Consider the following 15,073-nt stretch of genomic DNA (forward strand, 5'->3'; position numbering starts at 1 on the left):
ACAAGCCAGGCCTGTGTTTGAGAGCTGCACTGGTACAGATGTTAATAGGTGTACTCAATAAAGGACAAGACCATGCCACCAGCCTGCATATCCATGGAAACCACAAGAGGATCTCCTGGGGAAAGGAGAGGCGAGATGGGGAACAAAGGAGCTTTATTTCTTTCTCCTTTTCATTAGGGCTGAATAGCTTTCACATTATATAGTGAGATTATTTAGGTTGGGGCTGTGCCCACCCCAGTGTAACAAAAGAAATGCAGAAAAAGAACAATATGGATTCATCAGATCCTTCAGTCCCCAGAGGGCAAGGCGAGCCTGCACTGTGGTCCATGTCTCTGCCTGCCCACAGCTACTGTTCCACCTCGGCTAAAGCTGATGCAAACACACCCAGTCACACAACAGATAACCCATTATAATATGCACAGTACGGTACAGTACACAAGCCAGATGCCTGTTGGTTGGGGCGTGCAAGCTAAAAAAAGGAACAATGGTCTGCTATGCAGCTATCAGGAGAGAGTAGTTAGGTACGAAGTACCACTATGGCTCATTTCCCTTTGTATATATAAGTACGTTCTGAATACATTTATGACGGTGTAATTGCATCCGCTTGAGATTGTTAAACCTCAGTCCTTACTGAGTTATAACTACTCATCAAAGTTCTTTTACTGGCTACGGACAACAACCAGTAAAAAGACGAGCTGTTACTGCACAAGTGATGAAATGACTGGCACCTCTTTATGATGCACAGCACTACCAGCTGCATCTGCCAGCTGCGCTGCTCTAGCCATCCAAAGGACACCTCCTTGAGTTCCTCCTCCTGCTGCACACCTGAAAGGAGCTGGGCAGAAGCCCCGTTTCTCTCCATTTTCTTCCAGCTGGCATCACAGCAAGAGGCGACGCTGAGGCTGACACAGAGTGACTTGGCAGCTGGCTACCTGCGTGCTGAGCCGCCTGACAGGAAGAAAGAAATGGGCACTGTCTGCCCTACTGCTGCATGTGCCATCTGAAGAAGCAGAATGAAAAATGAGTGCAAATAAGACTATTGTTAACAATCTCCTTTCCTTGTTCTCTTGCACCTGCCGCTGATTTTGGTCTCTTCCATGAGTCTGACAGCCCTTTACCTGTGGTCTGTTCCTCTGGTTTGTTCCCGTTGCAGGCTCTCACTGGCCTTTGCTGGAGGCAAGAAACAGTGACATCAGGAAGAAAAGGGGAGGGAGAGAAAACAGGCAAAAAAACCAAACCTTAAGAACCCTCAATGGCATCCAAACACAGCAAAAAAGGAGAAAAGCTCCTTCTCCTTTTTCAGTATCTTTTGTTTCTAATGCTATCTGCAGGATAAAATAAGAAGGGCACGGTCTTTTTACCAAATGACTCGAAAATCACACAGCAGAGCAAAACAGTTTGCTAATCTGGAACTAATCTTTACATTCTACAGTGCATTTAAGAAAATGGGACTTGCGCAGTTTTTATTTCTCCAACGCCATTTAAGCCCAGTTTACTTCCTTAGTTGGTTCTGAAAGCCTTGAAATTGACAGCTGAATGCAAACCATTTACAGCCTCACTTTTACAGCCATATGAAATCAGCACTGATTCATGCAGCACACAATGTCTTCATTTCTCGTTTAACTTCCATTCTGGCTTTCACTGTAAAGCCACCGTTTTCACCGATATCTTGTTACAGTTGAGATCATTGCAATAGCTGTATTCATTTCCTCCATCACACTCAGCTCCTGGTAACCTCGGTGAAGCTGCCTCCACACACCAGAGGCAGGTAATAGCTTCATAGTGAACCTTGATTCTGGCACACTCAGACTCAAGCTTTGACTCAGCAAAGTAAACAGTGCAGCTTTTCCAAGCAGTTTGCACAAGGTGGTCAGGGCATTCTGATTTCATACTCAACACGCTATCGGACCACCCCCATTCAACACAATTAATGACAGCATTTATGAACTGAAGTGCTTTCTGCTGCTACCTGACGATCTGTTATGCCTAAGCAAAAAGAAATAGCAGGAAGAGTAGTTAAAATTTGAAGCTCGTTTTAATGAAGCTTTGAAGTAAGTAGAAAATGGGCACATTCCTATCCCACCTACAACAGCAAATAGCTTATTCTTCCTTACCTTAAGCTATTAAAGCAGACATTGTCTCCAAATCGCTGTACTGACTCACTGTGGAATTATAATGACACCACAGCAAACTCTTGGGTTGAGCTGATAGGAGCTCTCAGCTTTAGTCCAAATTTGATACTGAAGCAAACAGTTGATACCATTACAGTTGATTTGTAAAGTCCAACCTAATTCATTCCTAAAGGGTGGATGGAGAAAACAAAATCACGCAGTCATTTATAAACATTATGACAAAAACTGACTAATCTATACGTTGGTCACTTCTATTTTGCATCACGCTTTAAATATGGGCTACTAAAATAACAGCTAATCAGGTTAGAAAAGCTAACAGGAAATGAGGCTTTATATTGTGGACATAGAGCTGACAAAATTTACTCCTGTAAGTAGAAGCAGGTGTGGCTGGAAAACCAATGAAATACTTCTCATTAGAATTTGCAGTTCTTTTAGTGGAGATGGAGCTGGGAAGCCCCCAGGGGAAGCTGCCACATCCACGGTCATTTTGTCCTCTCCAGGCTTCAAGGCCTCAGCCCCACTGCCAACAACCTTCCAGCTCCAGGGCTGAAGTCTGAACAGCACTGCCCAGGTCCAAAGTCCTCCTGGATCTGACATGAAGATTCACGCTAAGATGTACTTATCTGTACACGTGGCCTTCTGCTGTAACCCAAAGCAGTGCTGCGATTGCACTACAGTTAGTGGCTTTCATTTAGAACGAGCATGCAGTGCAGCTAAGCCTCTTATTAAACCAGATAGCTGAAGAAGCATGAATAAAAATTAGAGAATTAGACTGGTCTAATTGCAAGTAAGCCCCTATATTTATTATCATTGCAATTGAGTTCAGTTTTACTGAAGTAATGGCTGCAATTCAAAGTATAAAATTCAACACAGCCTCTTTATCCCTTTATCCAAGACGATAACAAGAACAATAGAATCATCACCTACAGATGCATGGCATGTCCACAGGTCCACAGAAGCAGCTGATGCTACAGGCCAAAAGAGATGTCCCTTAAGATTGCTATCACAAATGCAGATATCTGTATATTAAAACATCAGGAGTGGTTCTGCTTCATCACCAGAAATAAACATAAGCTAAAACATACTAAAAATTGCCCATTTTTAACTTAAGTTTTGAGAGTCTGACCTTAAGTGAATCCAGATTCACAACCCCACTTCTGATCTTGCAGCAGTTCCTCGTTCTGACTTGGTTTATCTGACTTGGCCAAGCATGGTTTATTTACACACAATACTCCACATTCTCAAATGCCTGTGTAAAAGTGGAAGCAGCAGATCCTCTCTACAAAAATTCTAGTAAGAATTCTCCTCTAGCAAGAATTCATGATGACACACCTGTCACAGAATCACAGAATGACCCGGGTTGGAAGGGACCTCAAGGATCATGTAGTTCCAACCCCCCTGCCTGGCAGGGCCACCAAACATACACATTTACTAGATCAGGTTGCCCAGGGCCCCGTCCAACCTGGTCTTGAACACCTCCAAGGACGGGGCATCCACAACCTCCCTGGGCAGCCTGTTCCAGGGCCGAACCACTCTCCTGTCCAAAGAATCTCGTGAGCCACAACCATGAGGCCACAGAAAGAAGCCCACCAACAAGACCCAACATACCACAAGAGCTGTAGTAGCAGGTCCCCTTTCCTATCTTGGTCTCCATCAGTCTTCCACGGGAGTCAGTAGTGCTCTCTACTGCGTTCAGCAGCCCCATTTACCAGACAGGTTACTATCACAGGACTCAATGCTGCACTCCCTCAGATATGTAGACAGGGGAAGCAGATACCTGTGAAGTTCCCCTATGAGGACAGGCTGAGGGAGTTGGGCTTGTTCAGCCTGGAGAAGAGAAGGTTGTGGGGTGACCTCATTGCAGCCTTTCAATACCTGAAGGGAACTTACACCCAGGAGGGGAGTAAACTCTTCGAAAGGGCTGACAATAGCAGGACACAGGGAAATGGTTTTAAGTTAAAAGAGGGAAGATTTAGGTTGGATGTTAGGGGGAAGTTCTTCACTAGGAGAGTGGTCTCCTTATCCTTCTCAGCTAATTGCAATATGTACCACAGTTTCTCAACATTAATCAGCTGTTTCTGAGAAACATGACACTTGTGAGGAGACCATGTCAATTCATTCACACTATACGCTCTCCTACATATAAGACAGATTGGAGATGACAGTGAAGATGACCCACACCCTATGTAAGCCCCACAGAAACTGCATAGTTATTCACTTTTCACTATCTAAGCGTTTGTTAAAATCATTCTTGGCTTCCTTCCACAGTTCCTCAGACATACTTCAATTCGTTTTTTCACTCAAGACAAACAGAGAAAAAGGGGATATATAAAACCGGAGGTGTAAAATACTTCAGTAGCAAGAACATTATTTTTTTTTTCACCTTTCTGTCCACATAAGGATAATGGAAAGCTTCAGTTATTTTTGAGGTCACTATCTCCAATTAAGAGCAACACATAAGTTTTAAACAGATCAGACAACCGTGGAACAATTTTAATCCCTGAATGAATAAATCCCTTGGGGGACCTGGCTGCAGAGAAATCAATGGGCCATTCTATTACGCCTTAGCAGCAAATAAGGCACAATCTGGCTCCTGCAATGAACCTCAAAGCCACAAATCCTGTCATAAGAATTTATCGGATTCATATGATCTATCATCAGAGCTTGGTTAAACCCAGAATGTCTTCTGCTTACAGCAGCTGTTGGAGCAGCGCTGTGTGAGATCATCTTTAGCTCAGGGGCTAAAATCTAATGCGGAAAAAAAGAAGGCAGCAATAAGCATTCCCAGGGCAAATAATGTGTTCGTGGGAAGCCCTACCCTTACTAGCACCCTGCTGCCCATTGACCTTACCTCTGCCTCAGATGTGCCAGGAGAAGTGTCAGCCTGACAGTGGGAAGCTCAGCATTTGCTCCCGCTGCCTTTCATTGCAACATATGAATGACCTCTCCTGCCCTGCTGACTGCAAGTGCTCTCTCTCATTGCGGGATCAAACACAAATCATTCATACTGTACTACAAAAATACATCACAGCCTGGCACAGAAAGTAGAACTGTGCTATGAAAAAAAACACTGAAACAGACAAAATGATTTCCCCTCCCCTCCAATATAACTAAATCCTCATCCACAGAGTCTCTCGGGGCAATGACAAAACGGTTTTGTTTGGTACAACTGATACACTCCAGTCCATCTCAAGTACTCTGTGTGCCGTGCCTCGGGCTGTATCTGCTCTTGTAAAGCAAACGCTGTCAGGACAGCACGATGATGCTGAAGCCAATGGCTTCAGAAGTACGGTGAGATCTTCAGAAGGTTGAGTCCCCCAGTCCCATTGCATAGGGGATAGGATTACTCCTATCCTGAAGATATTAATAGCTTATGTACAAGAGACATGACTCTATCATCTCTAGACACCCTAATACAACATCTCTAATCCATTTTGCTGGCTTCAGGAAGAAAAACACAGAAGTAATACTACCAATTAAATACTACCTGTATGTTCTGCTTAGAGAGCTGGCTTTAAATCCATCCATGAGCAAATAAGTGAAACTTCCATGGAAGCTGCAACAATAAACTGCAACAGTAAACTGCAGCAGTGCCTGATAGCATCAGATGGGAGACAGGCAGAAATAGCAAACTATTAAGCTGACTGTGAAAGGGCTTCTGAGGAAGCAAAAGAAAAGCAGAGCCAAAAGAAAGCACAAATATCTTCACAGTGACTTCACCTCTTCACCAGCATCTTCTTGCAGATCTGTGTTATGCAGAACCCTCTTTCAATTTAAAACATCAATCAATATTTAACACCTCACTTTTTTTCTTTAAAGAAATTAAACTTGTAAAGGATCCCAATGCTCTTCATCAGTTTGTTCGGTTAGATAAGCCGACTTCACAGCCAGCTGCAGCATCCTTTCTTCCTTCTTTCATCTCACTTAAAGAAAGCTGTGAAAAGGAGCTAGGCTGGAAGATAACGAATGTCACATGTATTGTCTACCACAGCTCCCATTATTTTGAATCAAATAATCTTTGAGGTAAGTACAGATGTGATGTGAACGCTGGAGGGGAGTATATGGGATGGTAACTCCTTGCAAGAAACAAGAAACCCATGAAGCACACATTGTATATTACTTACATCATTTGGGGCTAAGTAATTTTGGAGGGATACATCTGCATGAGACTGGAAATGAATGTGTGCCCTGCCAGAGGGCCTCTGTGTCCTCTCTGGGCTGTGAAAATAAGAATGGCTCATTTCTGCTATAAACCAATTAGCACACTGAAAAAAAAGAAATGGTAGTATGTACTGATACAAGCTAATATGACACATTCACTGTTCCCGGTAGCCTTGATAGAAAGCAGGAAGTATCAAAATAAAACATGATTTTCTTCCTTTTGTAGCAAGGCCAGTCATGCTTCTTTCAAAGGTAACTCAGATGTGTTCACTTTTGGAAGCCAAATTGAAGATACTCAAACAGGCTCTGCTGTCATAAAGCACGAGCACTCCTCTCCAAAAGTCAGTGGTCACGAGCCACTTGTGAGGATGCACAACAGTCCTGTTCTCCTCACTCGAGCACACTTGCCTGTCTTTAAAAGCTCCCTTTCCAGATGCTGGAAGAGCAGTGCTGATAAGGACAGCATTTCCTTCTTTCCTTTCCTGACACACAGTCTCTGTGTAGCCACAGACAACAAGGACACTGTTTTATTATGATGCTGCCACCTATAGCTTTTCTGAAGACCACAGCACCCTTGCACAGTTTTGATTCTGATTTATATTAATCAAAATGACACTTTATGCTTTGAAGATTTTATCCTCAATTCCACCCGACCCCAAGAGAAATGTAAAATAGTCCTGGGAACAATCTCTAGTTATGTCTCATTTCTGCCCCAAAGATCTTCCCAGCTTTGTCTACTCTGACATTCTCTGATGAAGACTTTGAGATGAAAGCTTGCCCAATTTATCCCAAATAGCAGAAGTCATGCTGCAGCGCTCTGCTCAGTCAGCACCTTCACACTGTGATGCAACAGACAGGGACAGAAACCAAATCTCAGTCTCTTCTTACACTTCTTTAGTGCCCTGTTTCTGTGCACTGATCATTACCAAACAGCAGACATATCAATTCCCTTCCCGGTGTTTCCCTGTACCATAAGTAAGTTCTCTCAGCTAACATACCAGTACATAAATGGCAGATCTTGGTGACATGAGAACTTCATGCCTTCTTGTTGCTGGCTAGCAAACTGCTCGCTCATTAGCAATGCATTAATTAACACCTATGCCAAGTTAGAACGTCCAAAGCAACAGCAGCCAGCACTGTGTCCTACTGCTGGAAGCAGAGACAGTGAGAAAAACAGGCAGCATCTGTCCTACCTCAGCACCCGGCACCCAGGTGCTGATGTCTCCATGCTTCTGCCCCAGGACCTGGCAAATAGCTTTCAGACACCAATATTTAAGGAAAGAATGTCACAGCTGTAAGAATTCAGGAGTTCCTGAAGGGGGAATGGTTTTAAACTAAAACAGAGGAGGTTTAGGTTAGAAATGAGGAGGAAGTTTTTCACCCAGCGGGTGGTGACGCACTGGCACAGGTTGCCCAAGGAGGCTGTGGATGCCCCATCCCTGGAGGCATTCAAGGCCAGGCTGGATGTGGCTCTGGGCAGCCTGGTCTGCTGGTTGGTGACCCTGCACATAGCAGGGGGTTGGAACCAGGTGATCATTGTGGTCCTTTTCAACCCAGACCATTCTATGATTCTACGCTTCCTAATTTTCATGGCGTGCAGGGCCCTGTTACCCACGCACCCAAGGCCTTCTTTTAGCTCCATGTCATTGTGTGTTTACAGATTCTTCCTTCAATTCTAGAATGTTTTCCATTTTAAGAAAGAAGAAAATCTAATCAAGTGTAGGATCATACAAAACCCATAATTCAAAAATACCAGCAGCTGATAGCACTGTATTAGCGAGTCAGAAGATGAAACTGTTCTTTTGTTATTCTATTTTTCTTTAAATTGCAGAGTTGCTGAAGCTGCTGTGATAAGAGAAGACTGAGAAAGACAAACTGGGTTTGTCTTCCATCTCATTTTATCACTTCTAGACACAAAGGTGTAAAACCTCAGTGCTTCTCCCTGCCCAGTGCCTTCAGGTGCTACCGATGGAAAAACAAAGTGCGTGGTTTAATATTACCTCCCTGAAAAGCTGGAAAGTCAATGTTGTTCAAAACGAATTGGCTTGCAAAGAAAAAAAAAACAACAAAACACAAAACTCCTTCGCTGGTTAAAAAAAGTGGAGCCATAGTGTATTTTTACCCATAGAAGATAATAAACTGTTGACGGAGACTTGCTTTGCAGCACAGAGCTGAAGCACTTTGTGATCACTCTGTGTACTCTCCAGAGCGTGTCTCCCCCTTGGAAATTCAGCCCAACACATCGTACCTAAAATCATAAGGGTATTCAGAAAAGACAAAGTTGTACTCAGCTGCTTACAGGCTATTTTCCTTGGTCTTTTTAATGTGCTTTTGTCTTGGTTTTGTGATATCTCAATCAGTTTGTAGAGATACATCACAATCCCTTACCATCTTATACACATGGGGGTTTCTGCTCTGTCTGTCTCTTCACATCCTCCCTTGGCTGACTGATAAATTCTGCCTCGAACCAGCTGACACCAAGGAGACTGTTAAGAAAAATACCAAGGAAATCTGTGTCCAGCTTTATCGCATGCTCTTTGAGCATCAACAGGCTACAAACTGGTATGCCCTAAGTAAATATCCTCTATGAGGCTCTTTCAGGGACACTTAAGAGGCAATGCTGACAAACAGCTAAAGAAATCCCACGGTGTCTCTTATATCTGTTTTGACACAAACATTTCCCGAGTCATCAATTTCATTTTCCTCTTCAATTATTTCAAAAGCTGACAGAATTTAAGGCATCTCTAATGAGCACAGTGAAGCTTGCTCGAGTATGTTCTCCGAATGCTGATAACCTCCTGCATCCTGAAGGGCACCCTGACATGTTCTTGTTGATCTGTTTCCTTCAGATGCAGCCGGGGAAGCTGTGAGTTCACAGAATCACAGAATTGTAGGGGTTGGAAGGGACCTCTAGAGATCATCGAGTCCAACCCCCCTGCCAAAGCAGGCTCCCTACACCACGTCACACAGGTAGGCGTCCAGGCGGGTCTTGAATATCTCCAGAGAAGGAGACTCCACCACCTCCCTGGGCAGCCTGTTCCAGTGCTCCGTCAGCCTCACCGTAAAGAGGTTCTTGCACACATTTGTGCGGAACTTCCTATGCAGAAGTTTCAGCCCATTACCCCTAGTCCTGTCCCCACGCACTACTGAAAAGAGACCAAGAGTTGCAAAGGGAAAAGAGTTGCAAGAGGAGTCCAGCTGGCTCCAGCTGGGGCTACAAACAGTACAGCCACCAGGCGCTGCTGGACGTGTAGACCTGGAAACCATGGGAATGACTCCTCAAACCTCAGCAGTATGAAAAGCAACACTGCTGATTGCTTTTGCAGGAACACCTACTCATGTTTTACACAAACTTTAACTAATACATTTATGCTGCTCTCCCAGCTGCTGTCTGTATTTCCCCAGGTGCTGACAGACCCATTTGCCCCTTTGTGAACTGCCAAGGTTTCCGATTCCCCCATGTTGCAACTCATCAAACAGATGTAGGCGTTTTACGCTCCTGTGATTGTTAACTCTATTTCATAGTATGCAAAGCTGGGAAATCAGGTAGTTTTTTCTACACAAGTGAATTACAATCCTGGTGCACTCAGACTTTCTCCCAGCGTGGATTCACACATCTAAGTCAATGTCAATTCAGTGTTTTGGGTTGATACAAAATGAACTGTGCCATGACTGTGGATACTGAATGAATCAGCAGCCACGTAACTTATAACACAGAGCTGTTGACAGCCTGTAAGACAGGACGGCCTAACGTGCCAGCAGGGTTATCATCCATGGGGAGCTCAGGAGCAGGTACAAGGCACTCAGTCCTGCCCACAGCATCAGCATTCCTACGGGAGGTGCTCAGAATCACAGAATCGTAGGGGTTGGAAGGGACCTCTAGAGATCATCGCGTCCAACCCCCCTGCCAAAGCAGGCTCCCTATACCACGTCACACAGGTAGGCGTCCAGGCAGGTCTTGAATATCTCCAGAGAAGGAGACTCCACCACCTCCCTGGGCAGCCTGTTCCAGTGCTCCGTCACCCTCACTGTAAAGAAGTTCTTCCGCACATTCGTGTGGAACTTCCTATGCTGTACTTTCATCCCATTACCCCTAGTACTGTCCCCACGCACTACTGCAAAGAGACCAGCCTCACCACTATGGCTCCCACACCTCAGGTATTTATAAACCTGGATCAAGTCCTCTCTCAGCCTTCTTTTCTCAAGGCTAAACAGACTCAGTTCCCTAAGTCTCTCCTCATAGGGGAGATGCTCCAGGCCCTTCACCATCTTAATGGCCCTCCGCTGGACTCTTTCTAAGAGATCCCTGTCTTTTTTGTACTGGGGAGCCCTACTCCCTGTAGCCCAGGAGAGGCCCACAAAGGAGCAGGGCGACCCCTGCAGCCCATGGGCACCAGTCTGTTTTGCCTGTGATGGTAACTGGTGAGTGATCTCCTTGTCCTTATCTCAACCTTTGAGCCCTTTTCCATCATATTTTCTCCCTCTCCTCCCTTGAGGATGGGGAGTGAAGTTTGGCTGCCATCAGGGTGAAACCACCACCAATTAAAAACAGAGTGAAAGGGAAGTTCACAAAACTGCTATGAAAACCCAGCAACAAGACAGTCCGCTGCCCATAAACTCTGACCGGCAGACAGACAATTACCACCACTCCAACCACGGGAAGTCCCTACCTCATCAGCGACAGAGCCAAGCACACCTGCTCCCTCGCCTTTAATGATCAGCCAACTCCCGTCCAGAGCCTGCCTCCTTTCAATGATTAAAGAGCTCCAAGGCGAACGCCAGTAATAATGTTACATTTTTCCCTTCTGTAATGTAATCTTTGCCCCGTGGAAACTGCTGATGAGAGCTCGCTCCCACTTCAAATTTACATAGAAACCAACCCGTATCCTGTTGCGTGGAAAAGGACTGGTGCCCCAGCCAGGCGTTACAGCCATGAGAGACACGGAATTAGTCCAATGTAGAAATGATACACAGCCCCACACCAGCAGCAAACAGGCTTTGATCCTATTTTCAGAGGCTAATGACAATGAGAGCGATAAAGCAAACGAGAGTTTTAATGATGACAAATAGACACGTAGTGCTGACGGGGGAACATGGCTTCCAGCAAGAGGAAGATTTATGGGAGCTAATGACGGTACATCAGAATTATGGTGGAAAAACAGAAAGAGGAAAAACTTGGGGAAGATCTCGTGTGTGTCAGAACAACCATTTCCCTTTAGACAAATGACACAACAGCAGCTCACTGCACACTCCCAGGTGGCATTTTTATGCCTTTGGCACTGCCATGTGTGCAAAGCCTGAGGCATGTGTGAGTCTGTGGGAGTTAAATACAACCAAATTAGTTAGAGGAAGAGCACGGGTTTGTAGCTGGCATGAAAGAATGCCAGCAATTAGCACTCAGATTGGTGTTCAATATACACGTGCGTTTAAATTAATTATGTGGCAAACCCAGCAGGGTGATGCCCTCCCACCTCAAAGCGATCTCAGGGGGGCTTCGCGTTTATCAAGCGGCAATCAGAACTCAACCTGCAAGTTTGTTAACAGAAGCCATGAACACAGCCGCAAGAAACCTGGCTAGCTGCACTTCGGATCTCACAGAATCACACAGAATGACCCGGGTTGGAAGGGACCTCAAGGATCATGTAGTTCCAACCCCCCTGCCTGGCAGGGCCACCAAACATACACCTTTACTAGATCAGGTTGCCCAGGGCCCCGTCCAACCTGGTCTTGAACACCTCCAAGGACGGGGCATCCACAACCTCCCTGGGCAGCCTGTTCCAGGGCCTAACCACTCTCCTAGTCCGACAAATGCCGAAGGGGATTCACGTGGCTTAAAGATCCTTTAGGCCGGAGAAGCTGAACGAGAAGTTTAAGAAGCGAGGGTTAAAACCGCAGCCCGTCCGCACACAAACGCCCGCCAACCAACCTCCCCACAGCGCCCGCAGCCCCCGCAGGCGCTTTCGCCCCCCGACGCGCCCCGAAATGGCGGCGGTGCGGCCGGGACGGGAGGTCCCACCTTGGAGCCGGGCCTCCCCGCACGGTCACGGAATACAGCGGGCCGGGCGGAGCCGCCTTCGCTCACCTGGGCCTCGTGCCCTCCGGCGGCGGCAGGACGGCGGTGCTCGCGGCCGGCAGCGCCCGGGAGGTGACGGAGAGCGACCCGGGCGGTAACGGCCCATCCGCGGCTCCGAGCTGCGGGCACCTGCAGCCCGCCCCGCTCCTCCCCGCCGGGCACGGCCACGCCCGGGGCTGAGGGTGAGGCACGGCGCTGAGGTGAAGGGAGGCGGCGGGGCAGGACGGGGCCGGAGCCTGAAGGAAAGCTTGTGGGCTGAGCCCCAACTGGTCGGAAGAACGGACAGAAGTGGCACCTGTGGGGGTAGTTTCACGCCTCGGACTGAATCTGTTTTAATATCTTCTCTCTGACGTTTGGGCTTCGGTTTCAGCACAAGCGCCTTTTTGTCCCTCTGGTTTAAGTCTTTTTAAGATTGTGGTTTTGCATAGAAAACACAAGGATTGCCTGCAAACAGAGAACAAGTAGCACTCTGCATTGCTTCACGGTTTGTGGTGAAAGCAGTGGAATGAGCAGTTCTGTGGAGCATGCTTTGCTTTCATATGACACTGGTAAGAGGAGCTGAAGTGAACGTGGAAAGCTGGCATAGGTTTAGTTTCAATGAGACGTGGAATTATTAAGGTTGGAAAAGACCCCTCAAGTCATTGAGTCCAACCATCAGCCCATTCCCACCATGCCCACTGCCCACATCCCTCAGTGCCACATCCACATGGCTATTGAACATCTCCAGGGACGGTGACTGCACCACCTCCCTGGGCAGCCTGTGCCACTGCAGCACTGCTCTGTGTGAGGTTTTCCTAATATCCAACCTGGTTTCATTTCAGAATTACTTCTAGAACAGCCACCAAAAGCCAAGAGAGACATTCAATTATTCATTTTACTTGCATTGAGTAGTACTAGCTTTAAAACTTGCAAGCCATTCTGTCCGCAATAATTGTAGAAAGTACTGTGTGCAGGAAGGCATATCTCTGTCTAAAGCAAACCCGAGCAGCACATTGTTCACCTGCAAGCCTGCACCGCAGCTCTGACAACAACGGTTCTTGCTTTGTGTACTCTCTATAATTGCTTGGGTGTAGGCTCCATTCCAGATAAAAACGTTTGTTCTTCCTCATCAGGAAATAACAGAAACAAACAACAACAACAGAAAACCACACTGAGAATACAGTGTAGATGAGAAAGCACAAGCTAGGACGCTTAAAAGCTAAGTTTGGACTTCTGCATCTATGAACATAAATGATGAAACTGCTTTATGGATTTTAATAGAGGTCAGATGTGGGAGAGCCTAGAGAAAAATTAAATTGTAATTTATTAGAGAATCAAGTAAAAAAGTCTGTTGGATGGAGACATCCCTTCAGACCATGTCTTATACATCATGTTTTAATGATAATAATCTTTGTTTCCTCGGGTTTTATGAATAAAACAGCTGACCCTTGTCATGAAATAAGGATGTATGTTTCAACACAGTCAAACCAAGTCCAGTCGTGGGTGATTTCAGTCCATCTCATTAAGCTGTTTTTCTTCTGCGTGGAAAGCATCCTGTGCGTAAAATCAACTGTGAAATATCTTTCCACGTGTTTAGGTAACTGTACTTGAATTCCTCAGCAGCTGTGATTCACTCATCTTCATTCCACATGCTCCCTCTGCTGGAAATGAATGTGAAGGGCCAGTGGGTCGGAAGGAGAGATTGAGTGTGAGACACTTTAAGGATAATAATAATAATAAAACAGCTTCTTTCATTAATATATCACACACTCTACAGCCTGCAGTGGCACTGACTGATTAATGGGTCTCAGAGGACAAGGAAGAAAGTAAAACTAAATGACACTGATAATTCTTCCAACGCTGCCTCACACCAGGAGCATTCTTTCCAGCCAAGGGCTAAAAATACCATTTGAACACTGGCGGTACGGTCTTATCTCAGATTGCAAGTTGCTAAAGACAGAGCTTCATTAGTGACCGAATGGAAAAATAACTGTTAAAAAAAATAATAATATATAAAAAATAATAATCTGGTTTACTTTCAGTAGAAGCAGAATCATAGAGACATATAGTTGGACACAGTGCTGAAATGTTGCCCCCGTGGATGTTAGGAAGAGCACTGAGATACTTCAACCCAACAAAACAATGAATTCCTCCTCTTACACAGAACTATACCCCTGGCAGACATGCCGTCCACATAATTAGTAGCTCCCATTTCTTTATGGGATAAAGAGACAAAGGATGGAGGATATCAGATCCACTTTGTAAAGGTTTGTTTTCCTTCAAATCCTGACAGCTACTTGCACTCAAGGAAAAGAACTGCTGTTGGTCAATGGTAAAAATTTCCACTGCCACAGCTGAGCAAAATCAATTGAAATGGCCCTGAAACCAGTGGCTAGAAATTACAAAAACACTGCTGCAGGAAAGCTTGGACACCTTAAAGAATACTGTAGGGTCCTCTGTTATGCAAACAGATAACTTTAAACCATCACGTATTATCAGGACCTGCAAATTAAAACCAGATTGCCTATACTGAAGAGTAAAGTATTGCTACCTTGAGGAAGGTAATTCATATTTTTCTTCTTTTCTTTTTCTTTTTTAACATTATTCATCAAAATACTTTCACAGGCTCTTTGAAGAAACCTGCTCCTAAAAAGCAATGCAAGATCGTATCTATAGCTCACATTAATGTGTTTTTAAAAGTAGTAAATGGGTGCCATTCAATGATACA

At 45.3% G+C, this 15,073-nt stretch overlaps 1 protein-coding gene across 3 annotated transcripts in view; it reads right to left on the reverse strand.

Moving 5' to 3' along the window:
• The window catches only part of CRACDL (CRACD like), a 53,723-nt gene extending 41,192 nt beyond the window's left edge, over positions 1–12,531 (reverse strand). Inside the window, exon 1 of one of the 3 annotated variants that reach the window (XM_015850726.2) lies at positions 12,376–12,531. The gene's annotated coding sequence lies outside the window, so the exon portion shown is untranslated. Of the gene's footprint in view, positions 1–2,114; positions 2,301–12,309 lie in introns of those variants that run through there. The other 2 variants (XM_015850731.2, XM_032441665.1) reach the window with 2 other exon arrangements.
• Positions 12,532–15,073: the final 2,542 nt, after the last annotated feature.

This window comes from Coturnix japonica, chromosome 1, assembly GCF_001577835.2.
Source record: "Coturnix japonica isolate 7356 chromosome 1, Coturnix japonica 2.1, whole genome shotgun sequence".
NCBI classification, from domain to species: domain Eukaryota; kingdom Metazoa; phylum Chordata; class Aves; order Galliformes; family Phasianidae; genus Coturnix; species Coturnix japonica.